General features: G+C 35.3%; 2 non-coding genes across 2 annotated transcripts; both read right to left on the bottom strand.

Annotated features, from left to right (window-relative positions):
* Positions 1-7,638: 7,638 nt before the first annotated feature.
* Positions 7,639-7,711, bottom strand: TRNAT-UGU. Its single transcript has one exon. It is a non-coding gene; the product is annotated as a tRNA-Thr (tRNA).
* A 4,623-nt stretch (positions 7,712-12,334) lies between these two features.
* TRNAT-UGU lies at positions 12,335-12,407 on the bottom strand. The gene has a single exon. It is a non-coding gene; the product is annotated as a tRNA-Thr (tRNA).
* Positions 12,408-16,283: the final 3,876 nt, after the last annotated feature.

The following is a 16,283-nucleotide window of genomic DNA, read 5'->3' as shown; positions in this document are numbered from 1 at the left end:
ACGTTCTACGTTCTTCGATCCTCACGTCAAAATTGCCACTTCTGAATTTTTTAAACCACTCAAAGCACTGTGATTTACCAAGATCATGGTCACCGTAAGCTTCGACAAGCATTCGATGCGATTCTGCAGCAGTTTTCTTCAAATGGTAACAGAAAATCAATGCTGTCCGCAAATCGTAGTTTCCAGGCACAAAATTCGACATGTTCAACGCTATTACAAACTATGCTGTTGTATGAAACTTGTATTGTTCTGAGTCGAAAATGTTTGTGAGATGTCAGTAAAGACTTTTGGCATCAATGACGCAGTTTAGTGATAACTACATTATCAGCTAGGGCCATCTATAGGGCCATCATATTTACAGATCTGATAAATATAGCATTATTTACCTTCTTAACACGAGTTTGTATATTTAAAAATATGGTATGAATAAAGGATAACATAAGAGTTTAGATCACAGAATCATATTTTGTTTGGTTACTTTGGTATTTTCAAACAAGCTATAATAAAAATATTTCAATTTTACTTTGTTGGCTTTATTAAATTTTTTTGGTCGACAGAACTATTTATTTTAATTAAAATTTTTCTCGAAAAATGATTTTCCCTTGAAATAATATAAAATCACGTTTTTATAGAGTTTCATGCAAACAATATTATATTGATATTAAACTAATATACATAAGATAGTATATTAGCAATATTGTAATATCGGATGAAGCATATTATTTTACCACACTAATAATTTAAATTCATTGAATGGCTATCGATACGATATTCACGAGAGAGATCAAATATTCAAAAGAAATGAAACAAACGAAATAACCAATCAAACAATGAGAATTTTTATAACAAATGTTCCACGTCTACTTGCTGAAAGTGTTCATCTAGTTTTAAACGATCGATTATTTGCGAAATTTTCAATGCACCCCGTCACATGTCTCAGACAAGACTCTCTTAAATGATCATTTCCATAATCTCAGAAACCACTCGTGTCTCTTGATGTGAATACAGAAATTATTCAGGCCTTATTATATACAGATGATCGTTTCGTGCTATGAAATCTAAAGTGACTTGCCTCTTTTCGAAGATGCATCTATTACATGCCAGAAAGGGGATGAAAAATCACGATAATGAATGCAAAAGCATTGAAAGAATCGAAAGTGTATTCATGCTTTCGGTGTATACTTGATTCTTGAGTTGAGTCGTTCATGTTTGATGAAGAATGGCTAGAATAGGTCCTTAGCTCTGTCGAGTTATTTATTTTCGTAGATGATCACTTTTCGATCATCTACGTATTAATTAATATCCATTTTAATTTCACAGACTACTTAATGGTTTATGGTTTCGTGGTTTAATTAGTACTTTTACTCTTATTTTATTCTGTATTAACTCTGTAGCATTCTTTTAGTTTTTTTTTTTTTTTTGGTTCTTTAAATAGAGGATGAAAATTGGAATACCTATATTTATTAATATTATATATCTTTACCTTCTTATTTAAACATGTACATTTAAAAGAGTGAAACATTAGAAATTCTAGATTTAGAACTTTCCTCGAGAATCTGCTGCACGATTATACGCAGAATTTCTAAAACCATCTTGCCAAAGAACTTACGAGTGGACGTTGATTATTTTTCTTGCCTGCTTGTTATGCATTTTGTCGTTTCGGGTCGTTTAGCCGCTATAGCTAAGGCTCATTTCACGTAAAGCAAGTTTCTCGCGGAAAAGTCTGCATATTTTTATTTTTCTTATTTTCAGTCGTTAGTCGCACATCATTTTCATTAAAAGTTATTTTATTAGAAATTAGTACCTTGATAAGAAATATAAATTAGATAATGAATAAGATAATAATCAGAAGTTATTTTTACCAGAAATTAATATTTTGTGGAGTCACAACATGCCCTATTCCATGGCAACCTTGAAAGAATCGCGGATATCTTTGTAAATTCGCTAGCGCAAATGCTTTTATCAATTTCAGGGAAGTTAAGATTTCACCGGATCGTGTATCTATCCGTGGATTTATTTCCAACTGTTCGAAAAAGTACGAATGTAAAAGTTTCGCCGCTGTTAAACGCGATCGCAGATTTGTCTGCGAACTTTCGAAAAAACTTCTTTTCACGGCATCCATCTCTCGTTTTTCGTTAAAGCAACCAATTAAGGAAATTGCGTTTCGGTCGGATTGTATGTACACAAGATATCTCAGGATTTCTTAATTAATTACGCATATATGTAGTATCTTAAATTGTCTAGAGCAAGAACAAAGAAGGATGTTTTATTTGAAGTTAAGTTTAGTTTTAGTTTAACAAGCAATACCTAATACAAAAACTAATTACAATATCTTCGTACGTCTTAGTCCCACACTCGACTCCTAACTCCTGTCTTCACAGGTCAAAAATGCTGACCGTCAACCCTCACATCCTTCTCCCGCTCCTTTACGCATTTAGCTTTGACGTCATTCAGGCACACTCTTACTTACTCTCTCTCTCTCTCTCTCTCTCTCTTTCTCTCTTCCCCAGCACTCTTACGCTTCTTAGTTTATACCTTAAATATATAATAGATCAAGCGTATACCCATCTCTTTTTTTTTTGATACTACATGTGTATCTACCGCCAATTGAGCGTGTTATTTCGATTATAAGTAAGAGATAAGATAGATCTATTACTTAATTTTAGAAACAATTTTTACAGGTCTATTTATTGTTCCCCGATTTGAGACATATCGTCCCGTTATTTATACTAAGTGTTAACTAAACATGATTCTTCTGCGACATAATCGTAGATAATGTACACAACAATTGTGTAATGTAACGGAAACTTTTAGTTCAGAGAGAAAATATTTGTTCGAATACTTTGTATCAGTTCGGTAGATGAATCTGATATTAGATAAAGAACAAGGGATTAAATTCTATGGAGAGAATATAATTATTATTCACGCGACGGTATGTTCATCCCGTAGAGCCAATTTGTCGAGAAGTTCGAACGCTTTAGAAACTTCGAGATGGTGTTCCTTTGGCGTGTTGACCCGTATGACCTGACTGTGACATATTGCGTAATGCAGTGCAGCGACACATTGCGATGCATGAAGAGAGATGCACAACGCCGCGCGGCGGGTGAAACGCTGACGCCCCCGATAAAGGGAGGATGCGATTCTTCCCCGTGAATCGATTACTGGGACCGCAGTCGATAATACGAATTCCCGCTATTACTGTCACCTACGTGTTCCGTTCTTCTCCTTTATATTAGACTTCTGTATGCATTGAATACGTTTCTGTTTCTGATATGAGAATGATATCCTTTCAAAATGATAATTTTTGGAATTTATAGTAGCAGCTTACGGGAAGTTGCGTGGAAGTTGTATTCTATCAAAAATGAGCAAGTACTATTCAACGATAACGTATTACATAGCGTGTAACAAAATTATATGGTTCATCGATGGTTTACGCGATAGCGCGAATTTTCTCTTGAAATCCATAAAATAGTACACGCATTCGGAAAATATAAAATTCTTATGGAAGAAGGTGTATTTAGTATTATTAGTTGATAAATTAATTATTGTGCGAAATGATCGTATTAATAATTAATTATTGACTATGATATTTTGTTGGCAAATGAAATTTCACTTATTCATCAAATAACCGTCTCTACCATCACCATGTAGTCACCTACAGGCACTCTTCGCTCGTACTCCTTGAAGAGCATGTTTACGCCGTAATTCTCTGATTATATTCTTGCAACTACGAACAAATTTGGCTGGATTCGAATCGTCCGCCTCGCCTGTTACATACCTTGTAGACTTTTCAATTTCGTTCATGCCGAGTGTTCCACACTCGGTTTAGATATAGCGTCGGAAACGGGACGAGGCACATATAGCCGTAGACATTTTCCGAGGTTGCATTTCAGCGGCTATTATGGTTTTCCCATTTCCTGAATGTGATATCCAGGTGAAAGGTAGTCGGGAATGGATACAAGGACACGTGTGGTCCACGACCAGCCGCAAGGGTGAGAGCAGAGGGATACGGACGGATAGCGGTCATAGCTGGCAGAGATACGAAAATAATTGGGCAGAAAGCTAGTGGTTTCTCAGGCGAGACTCTCTCGGATACGTGGGATGATATTCGTTGGTTGTGTCGTATAATTTACACGGTCAGATGAAAATAGTGGAAAGAGATGAAGGGAGCGTGAATTCTTCCTTATTTGTTCAGTAATATACCGAGAGTTAACGACAATCAGTGACGATCTGATTGGAATTGAACTCGTTAGAGGCCGGGTTGCTGGAAGGTTTATGCGAATTTGCATAAATTCTCGCCTTTTCGTGAGAGAATTTCCTTCTTTTATTACGGTTTTGTTCCTCATAGGTCTTTTTACGTCCTCGAATTCTTTATGAGCGAAAGAAGCTTATTTTACGGATCGAGGGAAACCGGATTCCATGTATTTAGATAGTTTTACGATGGTTTAATTGAAATATGATGGTTTTAAAGATTCGAATTGAGACGTAGTTTTAAAGATAGAAAATTGTTTCATTACGTCTTGAATGTGGTTTTCTTTTGAAGAAAGGACTATGCCACGCTATTGAACGTGCTCAAATCGAAGTTTCCCTTTGTACCTTCATTCCCATTTGTAAACGTTGGGATGCCCCGTTTATAGTTTGCTCGATAACGTATTCGATTACACGATATCGCATACTGTCGATCTTTATCGACAATATTTGGTTGACTATCACGCGCGATGTGTACCAATGATGTGTAACGATGCGCGGCATTCAGGTAATTATAAGACCTGTTACGGAGCTGCAAATTGTTCATAGATCTTGATATAACAGGCAAAGTCGCGACAGCGAACTTAACAGGTTGTTGCCAGAGACAGGGTAATTTGTCTTTGGTAAATTAATAACATCGCGGTACCTTCCGTAAGAAGTTTTCAACGCGGCCTGCCATCCACTTTCATTAAAATTCGATGATTTATATTTTTGCGCGCCACTCGCGTACAAATTATAATTAACTGCATGCAAGAATTTGCAATAGAGAGATGAAAAATGAGAGAGGAAAGCGGAGTTGCATTGGGCAATATCGAATTTGATCAATTACTCAAGTAAATTTTTGTCGTTGAACATTTGGAAATAAATTAAAATATAAATTGATGTGGGAAATGAAATTTTATTATGAAGTTCTGGAGAATTTAGGAAGGAAAATATTCTTTCGATCAGTTGACTCACATATTCACCCCGATTAAGCGTATCGTAATTGTTGTTTTAACGCCGAACTTGTCGCGAACGTTGAATTAGATCGGTGAAAGATAAATCATCGGTAGGCATGATCAATTTACCAAGAGATTCGGAACATTTCGATAAATTGTCGGACAGTCTTGCATGGGATATTGTGAAATTGCTTTGACACATTTCCTATCGTTTGCCTAAAGGCTGCTATGCAACGGAAATCGATAATTTAACCAATAGATAATACACACGGTCAGATGGAACGTGTCTGCTTGTGTGTCGTTCGTAAGCTCTATTCGTTGCTTTTGGTCAGTAATTCATGGGTGTTAATTCTCATCCTATTTCGTGTTACTTACACTGATATTACGTTCCTCTGTCTCACAAATGTATTTCTTTCTTGTTGCTTCATTTGCAAGTCCTGTATTTGCAATATTTTGATAACTTTCACTTCTTGTACTTTTTAATGTTTGCTAAGGGAAAGCTGAGACGGAAGATGATAAATTTTCTTATAAAATTACAAAGTGATACATTTCAATGATCTATTCAAAAATTAACCAATACCGTATTAATAATTTATGATTTAAAAATGCATTCCTATACCGACAATTAACTTCTTTTCCTTTCCAATTCTATCAATAATATTTTAGTCATTCATTTCTCGAACAGACAAACGTATTCTTCTTTATATAGTTTGTAGACTCGAAATTGAGAAAATGGGAAAAAGTTAACTTCTACAACGAAGAACTTCTTTATTCCTGCAGATGTAAAAAAACAAAGTTGACTCGAAAATCATCCTCAGATGCATAAATCCGTTTGCCCGGAGAACAGAGAGTAAATTTTAACGAGGCAGGAGGTCTTTTGTTTTCCATTCGGCCGGCTTCAGTTTTCCATAAATTAATATTTACCAGAAACGGGAAGTAAAGCGAGCTACTTTTCAACTCGCTGGTCCCTCGAACCTATTTAGATCAAAGCAGTTGCTAAAGCAAACAGGCCAGCCTCCCTCTCTCTCTCTCTCTCTCTCTCTCTCTCCCTGTGTGCTGTGTCTTCGGCTGGCGGGGACGAAATTCTCATTACTCTTGCTTGATAGTTTAAACAAGCATCGTTTGTTATCGACGAAACGAAACGCGTGGATATCGTGTTTTCTATTATTCTATTTCTAAGCGTTCTTCTTCGAAGGACTCTTTTTCTCCAACTAGACTCGGGACGAAGACGTACGAGTAGAGGTTCAAGAGTTCACCGAGTCAATGCACTTCTATAAATCTAAATGAACGACGACAGGAAAGTAGAACGCTTAAATGCAACGAAACTGACGCGTGACGTCGTCGAGTTTCAATTTCGCGTTGTCGCGAATTGTTTCAACAAGGAGGTGATATCATCGAATCATGAAAATACTATTTGTACAATGACACGATGTTGTTGGTTTAATAAAAACTATCTTTTAATAAAAATCGCAAATTATGAATGTGAAAAAGAAATAGGAGAGACGTTAATTGCGGTCAAACAAAGTAAGTCATTTGTGGTCGTTGAAAAATTATAATAATGTAACGAACAAAGTGGCAGTTTTACGATTTCATTTCAATTATGTAATGTTTCTTCCTAATTCAGTTACATAATGTAATTTTATTTCTGTTCGTTGATTTTCGTCCCATCGTTGTCCTAGAAAAGTTTTAGATAAAAGAATTTATTTTATATAATAAGAAAAGCTGATAAAGAAACAAAAATCATACCAAATTCAAAAATATTAAATTACATATTAATATTATTTTACAATCTCAATAAAAACTATATTTATTACGCTTCAAACGATTATTAGATCCTTTTACTCATTCTTGAATTATGAAGAAACGATTCATAAGGTGTAATGGTCTCCAGTTGAACGAAGACACAATTTTTACCACACGTCCAATAAGTTCGTATAAGAACGTAATAGACAGCGACGGGAAATATTTTGTCCACATGTGGATTGCACACGTTTTATCGTCGTGATCGATAGCGAAGCACCAGTGGTTTAGGATGAAGAGTTCCTACGAGGACAGTGAGAAATTCATTGAACCGTTACAAATATTTGCACGTGCGATTGTTCTTATTCAGAAAAACATTAATATTATATATAAACTCCTGACTTGAATTTCTATAAATTTCGTTTAATTTCGAGTTTGTATATATTAATGCGCGAATTTATATTACTCGTTCTATTTAATGTTTCGATGGCAATAAACTATATCGTAAAATATATGATCATGTATTTATTCGATTTTTATAAATATGGTATAGACAATAGAAATATTTTTTTTTGCTTGTTTGGTTGTTATTATTGCAGAAAAATATTTTTAATATATAGAATTATAAATTCATAGTCTTTGTTTATGTTGCAAATATGTTTTACTTATTTAATAATGTTTTAAATTGATATTAAAGAAAAAAAAAATAAATTGCCCCCAGAGAGATTTGAACTCTCGACCCCTGGTTTACAAGACCAGTGCTCTAACCCCTGAGCTATGGAGGCTCACACTCCTCCAACTTTTGGCATCATAGAAGAAAGGTGCATTTCATGAAATATTTACAGTTAGCAGTTAAATAATTATGAATATTCTTATTTTACTTCCACGTATGGTTGAAACATAATACTGCGCAGAACTGGAAAAAAATCTTTTAAAAAGAATGTAAGTCTAGTTTACAAATGATTAATATTGTCGCGTAATAGCTATTGAAATTAATTACGTAATGAGAACGTAACGAATAATCCAGTCTTATTCATAACACTTTGTCTGATATGTTTATCTATTTTTTATTTATAATTCCCTATTCGATTAGGTTGCAGTTCTTATTTCATTAATCTTTTACATCTTCATATGTATTTATATATTTTAAGGTCACTTATCCTATTATATAAATCAATTTATTATACATTATATGAAATCAAAAAATATTCAAAAATATTATGAAATAAAAAATGATTAATCTTCGCGTATAGTCTTGATAGATAGACATAGTTAGTAGTTTTTAATTTCATCTACATTTCATTCAAACTTATTCATAAGATAAGAATATCAGCATGAATTTCTGCCATCATGTGATTCTTATCTACCTACATACATTACGCTAACCTTATGTACATGATTCCGTATCTGATCAAACTGTTATTTTTATTTGTATGAAGTAGTCATCGAGACAATAGTATTTCATAATTAATTTCCTCGTTAATATTATAAAATAAGAGATTGTCGATTAAATCAGGGATAATTAGTATTCATGTGTATTCCTGATTGACAAACACACAATTTCTAAGAATTAAAATTGTAAGTAGACTGATGGCGAATGCATCGAGCAAATTGTACATAGATTTTGTTAGCGATTATCTAATTACATGGTTATACGGTAACTGTGGCATTCATTGGTAATAGTGTTATTTAAGCGAATTCCAACGCGCGGCCGTGATTTATTATGCATACGCCATGCGTCATCCATAACATGCCACTCTTTCGAGTGAAAACAGATTCTACAAGTAAAAGGATTTTTCGAAATTTTCATTTATTTTTCTTAACCATTTGAAATCTCGATGGAGATTTATTTCAGTTTACATGAGTGAAAATTCGTAACGAAAGTTAAGAAAGACTTAAATACCTCGACCATGTCGTACGGTGGGCCAAATCTTAGATAAGCTGGCCAAAACATAATTTTTTCGAAGCAAAATAATATAATACATAGTTTGTTTAAAACACTAACAGTAAGAGTTATTGAAAAGGTCAAGATATTTGTATGATACTCTGACGTTTATCCATGCTAACGACTGTACGAGGAATGCAAAAGTATCCTAGGTATCGCAATGCAATCGCAAAACCATTGGGGCTTGCTAAAGCACGACGCAATAGGAGAAAGGGCTTAATTTATGGCACCCTCAAGTGTCTTTCTCTTTCTAGAACCGAGGGTGACGAAACCCTCCAAGCCTTTGAAGCTTCAAGTTTTCTTACAAGGGATGATTAAAAAGCTGCTGGATCGTGTTTCTAATTCTATTTTTGTTAATTAAAATGGTATGAAGTATCAATAACAATTTATTTGTTAAACGTGTTAAGCGTTAAATCTGTACGTACCTCTCTATATTTTAAAAAACATTTTTTGCCATTACTGGATGATTAAAAAAAGAAATGTCAATGTTGGTATTACTCTTGTAATCTCACTTGAGCAAAGTTCACATTCAAACTGTTTAAAAAGAGGAAGACCGTGACGACGATGAAGAAGATGAAAGTAAGCGTCATTCCAACGATGTGCCGTGAATGTTTAATTTGATAAACGTGGTGGCGTGTTCCTCGAAACAAGTCGCAGTTTCTGTCCAAATAGCCGACATATGGTTCGTGCTCTGCACAATGTCTGCAAGTATTCAAAGCGTGTACCTGTGCTCCATTTTTGTGTTTAATCGGTGCATTCCCGCGTATACACGTAGCAACGAGCACACAGGTGTAAACATAAACGGCATTACTGTTGTTGCACAATAGGCAAAGGGAGGAAGGAAGGAAGGAAAGGGAACAGGGCTGCTGGGCTCGGAAGGAAAAATGGGAACGAACGGATCTGTAGAGAGCCATAGCTCGGGGAAACCAAATGTTTGCGGACAAATCGTCGTCGTTTTCGACGGGGAAAAATCAACAAACGTTTCTGGCTTGGCCCTAATGCATCGTCCGATGGAAATCGTTCCGCACGCGAGGACACGCTCTCTACATTCGACCGCTGAATTCCGGATCTATGAATATGTCTAGATACGGCCAAGGATACGACGTGTATCCGCTTCCATCGTGGGTCGTCGTGTGTCATAGGTTTTTATCGTTTGATAAGGGAAAGATTTTATAACACGCAATACGCGAATTTATGCGATTTCCTTTGCGAGGTTTGGAGCATATAGAAAAATGAAATCTGGGAAGAAGTACATTAACGATTATAATTTTATAATTTTGAGATTGCAAGATTTAAGAAGGTAAGTATTAACGGTTGTGAGATAGTAACGGTGCCGGTTGATTTGTTAAGGCTACAAAGTCGTTCGTTTGATTGTTTGATGATTTGTTAAGGATATAGACTCTATCCGTATCTTACAACACGAAAATCTGAGCAATCTCTCTCTCTCTCTCTCTCTCTTTCTATCAAACCAGTTTAATTTTCGTCCTTCGCACAGATCCAGCAAAATCTAACTAAAATGAAAAAAATAAACGAAAGTGAAAAATACTTCCAAACATGAGTGAACTCCATTCGTCAAAATCACGATTCATCCAGTAACTACGACTTGATCAGTCACGTAACCCCGAACTCTTTGATGAGTTTTTCGTTCGGTCGGGCATGCATGCGGTTTTAATTTGGCTCGCACGAAATTTGGGAATTCAAATTAAGCGGTTTACCGAGAATCGTGACTCCCTTTATTTTCTCTGGACTTCGTCACCGAAAATACTCCGAGTGCTTTTGCTTTTGCTTCTACTGCCGGTCTGACTACAGCTTCGTTAGACTAATATCAGTCGGATGGTGCGAGAGAATCTTTCGTTTCCGACCGCGTGGAAGGGAAGCTAACGCGAATTTCGCTTTAATTTCTAACCACGTATCAGGAGCCACGGTATGCGGGCATCGGGTCGACTGGAAAACTGGGGCTGGTTCTCTCTCTCTCTCTCTCTTTCTCTCTCTCTGGATTCTCCAGAAACTGCGTTACGTACTTCCTATTAAATTAACTCTTACCGTTTTCGAATTTATCCCATCTATTACGATAAACGAGTTCCGAAATGTTTTCGAACGTCACACTATCCTCGATATTCATTATTCTCCGCTTCTCCATGTATCAATTTCGTCGATGCGATTCAATTATATTTTGATGATCGGTTTCGCGAGTTTGATACGTTTTTCCTTTTGCTCGTGAGATTATTTCCGAGCAGTTTTTCCTGGTACGTATTAATTGATAATTGAATTGAAAGCTGCGATATGGCTCAAAAGGTAATTGCATTTCTCACTTCGAGTTGAGGTTTGCTTCAGGACAATTATAAAAAGAAATTACAGGTCTAAACTCGCCCTATCCACTAAATTGTTACTCCACAATCTTTGAAAACCTTTTAATTACGATCTATCAAACTCAATGGAGGAAAAAGAGGGATCAGTTAAGGAACCATCGTCCTTTTTCTTGGACTTTCAGCAAGCATTCGAAATTTCTTCTGGGCTTTTATTCGGCGGTAAAACAATGACTCTTTATAGCTCGTAAATTAATGGTGGCTTTTTGCCAACTTTCTCGACGTTCGAACGATATCGAACAGGTATCGGGGTAAGAAATCGATAAATTCGCGCAACAAAGACCGCGGAGGGGTGAATTGTAAGTCAGCCCCGTGCACAAAGTACTTTAGCATTGTTGGAAGAGGGAGAATGCTCCGTGTCCCGAGCCCAGTTTGTTCGGTAATATAAAGGCATCGTATATTCAACGATACGTGGTAGAAATTATAGGGAATTTCGAAATACATCGTTCCCGTTCACGTTAGAACAGGGTCGTTCGCAGCAGCACGCCCACCGTTATTGCTATCTTGTAAATTTACCAAGGAATGATATATCCGTTTCCCACTTATGTCCAGAGTTTCGAACGATACATCTTTCCCTCTGACTATCCTATTTAAATGTTGCCCACCTCGTATAATGTGACGTAAATTATTCAGATATCTCGATAGACAGCTTTGCTTCGGAAATAATGTAGTGTAAAATAAGATAGCCAAGTTTGTCGACACACCCAGTGTATTTTGTAGAAAATGTAGCAAATAATTAGACACGATATTTGAGATGGTTCTAATACTTTAACACCCAAACTAACAATCTGTCAATTTTTACATCTTCTTAATCATAATATCATTTTTTCTCTGTCGTTCCTTACATGTTTAGTTTCCTTTTTACGATTTCTATTTTATTTTTTCTATTCCTTAATCTTCTGATTTGTTCTCTTTCAGCTTGCAAAAGAAAAATACATTTTTAAAAATTAATCATTCAATGAATTTTTGCTACCACGTGATATCTCTTATTCCGAATTTGCGTACAGTTCCAATATATATGAGTTTCTTAACGCGAACTTTACTTGACCGATACCATCGGCAAAAGTATGAAAAGACGGAGTAGTCATGCAAAATTTTGCCTCCAGAGAGATTTGAACTCTCGACCCCTGGTTTACAAGACCAGTGCTCTAACCCCTGAGCTATGGAGGCTGTTGAAGTTTTTTTTTTCTTCTGCACATCTGGCTATATCCACCTTAAATTGCTTAATCTTTTAACAAATTTTTTGAGTCATGTCATTATTATAACATATGAGCGGTATTTTATTGCTTCGTCGTATTCATCAGGACGATATTTCGTCAAAACACGCATTCAATGCAACCACATCTCATTCAATTAATAGGCGATTGCTAGTCACGCTAGTCAGTATTCGCGTGCGAATCCACATTTGAATTTCTTTAGCGTCGACGAACGGACACCTGGCGTCGCATAGCTCTTAAAAGTTAATTGTAACGGCGACCAGGAAAAGCAGCCGCAGATGTTTCGAATGTGAATTTTCCTTTCTGTCGGACTGCAGTGTGCCAGGGACACGGAAATTCTGCAGTTTCAGCGGAAATAATAGCAGTTGCCTTGAGTTCCGACAGCGCAGCTTGGCTTGCTTGCGCACACCTTTGCCTAAGTTAAAATCAAATAAAGAAAAAGGGGAACTGATAATGTTCCGCAGATAGCAGTTTGATAATTACACCAAGGAAACGTCAGACCTAGTACGAAAAGGCATTTGCATGCTTAATTTGTCGCTTAATAGAATGAAAAGGGAAGTCATTGTTATTGCTCCTTTCTAACGTCTGGAATCGCCGCGGTAATAATTATTTGAATTTGAGAATTAGATTCGTTGGATTATCGAGTTAATTCGCAAATGTTTTTTTTAGAAATTTGGAGAATTTTTTGTTATTATTTTTATTAAATATTGTTAATTTGAAGTCTCCTGTGTTACATTAAGATATTCTTCTTGTGCGGATGACCAGTTGTTATTTACATAATAAGAAATAAATTGTAATTTTGCTCCTATTAATATTACTTTGGATGCGATACATTTCTTTGACGATGTCAAAATAATATCATTCAGAAATTAATTAAATTACCCGAAAATCCAGTGAAACGTAATTATTTTAATAGATGCAAAGTTATTGTTATTTTTATTATGAACGTGTAAACAAGAAATTAAAGAAAATTTAATTATACATATTAAATCGGATTTGACATCAATGCACAATATCTTTAAGAATAGTTAATACATAAACTGAATTTGTACTGCTTTTGCAGTGAAATAATTGTAGTATCATGGACAAATGGCCTAAGAAATATCGGGTGAACCATAAAAAATGTTGCGAGGAAGCCAAAGGTGTCGACAGGCCAAACGGGTCTAGAAACTTCAATGGACCGAGCGGGCCCTCAATGTGTCGTCGGTTCTTCAGTCAAATAGTTACGCGGAAAAAAGGTCTACTTATCCATGGCCATGTTAAATAATCATCGTTTCCTGTTTAATCCATTGTAAATAGATCTATCGATAAATAAAAATATCCTACATAATCCTATGGTAGTGATTTACAGTTATTAAATTTGATACAGTGAAGTGAATCATTTAGAAATAAAGTTTAATATTTTGTCAGGAATTGTTTATAATTAAATTTACTTAAAATACATATATTATGAATAATCTTTTGCCAATACTCAAATATTTATTAGAAAGGTATGTAGTGGGTTAGTGGCTTAATGGATTTTAGAGGAAGGACAAGTAAGGATGTTTTACTTGTTAACAAGGTGATATAGTTTGTGTATTTAATAACGATGAATATAATGATAAAGAGTGATGGATTATTCAGTGATAAACAATGTTAACGCGTTCGTTCGGCTTAGCGGTTTTACAACCCGACCTCTCGATGTGTGCTCTTAGAATCTTTAAAAAGGACTGCTTTGACCTTGGATCATTTCTTGGTCTTCTCGGGGAGACGACCCCCACTACGCTCGGATCACGCCACCGTTCGCGCCTATGATCACATATGCCGCATTCTTTTGAAACAACAGACCGAAACAACAAACAATCGACGTTTCTGGAAGTCGCTGCTTGGTGACGACCATGCGCTCGTCGATACATTGTATGCCCTCCGTCGGGCAAATAAGGTGATCCCCCTGCGACATTGTAGGACCGCGAGCGACGGCCAGAATCGCGACCCATACTAAAACCTCGCAGCGTAACAAAGCGTACACGTCCCTCTTTTTTTGATACTACAGGTATATAAGATATTTTTGACAAAAGTTTTAAAAATGTCTGCACTGCACTGACATTTTCTGTTTCCATGAATTATTTCCATTTAATAGACATATTATTAATACTATTTCTCGTATTTCTTTTAAATATTGAAAATAAGGTTCGAAAGAGAATTTGTTGTATCTGTGTGAAGTTATAATAGAGATAATACATGCGACCTGTTCAGGTGCAACAACTTTCCATGGCGGGAGAAAAAAAGGGTCAAACGTCACGTCAAGCTTTTTTCCCCTCTATTCGCTTTTATCACTTCCAATTTGAAAGCTCTTTCGACCTGAATACCGAATGCACGATCGTGAAGTAGTTAGCATTTAATTAAGTCCAGAGAACGCTCTATTATATACCGCCGAATTCATTATACAAAGATTTCAACAGCTCACCATCGATCCATTTGACAAAATATACTGATAACATACGTACATTGTACATACGTATAATGGTATTGTAATTGAAAATTATCCGGTACCAGTATGTCATTTTATAATCAATCGACGCCTTAATGAAAACGTTAGAGAATTTTACATTTCGAATATCAAATATTATAGATACAGATATGTCAGAAAATAAGAGAAATGCCATCTCTTAAACTGAAATTTATGGGAAGTAATTAATCTGCCACACGTTTACCTCAGTTCTATTTCACGATTGAGTAGTTAAGATAATTCGATACACAGTCGAACAGGAAGTATGCAAAGTAACCACACGCTGCATTGCGACAATTGTTCCCAACAAATTAAATGCATACAGTCTCGATACTTAGTTTCGAAGTTGAAATGGTGAAATCGATAATTGTGGTTTTGCAGTTGGAAAATTTATATTTGCAGTAACTGTAGATTAATATGAATGTTGATTGGGATAATAAAATATTTCTACGATATTAAAATAATACCAACACCAGAAAGTTTATATGAACGTAATTACATAATTTGGTAGAATTCATACATTGAAATATTTCACATGCACCATTATTATATTCAATATTCAACGGTTTCATATCATTAAAATAATTTCAAGTCATTCGCGATTATGAAGATTACCATGATAATGGAGATTGTCTTTAAATTATAATTATCACGATTAAGCGCATTACTACTCAACTTCCTCAACTTTTCATACATACGTACAAATTTCAAATTACTAATCATTGATTGATGAGCATTAACATTTTCACTATTATCTTTTGATTTTTTATGTTGTATCGTGTTCCAACAAATCTGCAATTATAAACATAAAATTAAACTGTAATGTGAATTCAAATGGTCATATTTTGTAAAATTAAACATATTATAAGTATGTACATAAGTTAAATACGTAATTACGAAAGAAGGATAAATGTAGCATCAAAAGTGCAAAATAATTTGTAAGACAAGACTAATTGTAGTCTAAATTACGTTTGCACTAGACCATTCACTTTGCTACAAGCTGCTCACTCTATTACGCGGCCTAAATCGATGCACAGAGTGTTAGAATCTGTCATACAACACGGTAGATGACGATAACAGTTTGGATTAATTGCATGGTCAAGCGTGTTTGCTGTTACACGCGTAACAAGCATGTTCCGCAACCTTGTGAAACAGATCATTGGAGTGAGTCTAACAGTGGTATAGAGAATTGAATAATTTCGAATCATCCAGTAAATTATGACGCTCTAAAATCGACGAAATTACATTTAGTTTTCAAGGAAAAGCAAGAACTGAGTATTTTATTTTATACATACAAGCATTTTTCCTTTTAAATAAATTGCAATTATTAAAATTAAACAT

Source organism: Bombus terrestris, chromosome 3 (genome assembly GCF_910591885.1).
Source record: "Bombus terrestris chromosome 3, iyBomTerr1.2, whole genome shotgun sequence".
Classification (NCBI taxonomy): Eukaryota; Metazoa; Arthropoda; class Insecta; order Hymenoptera; family Apidae; genus Bombus; species Bombus terrestris.
This window is presented reverse-complemented; position numbering and strand designations above follow the sequence as displayed.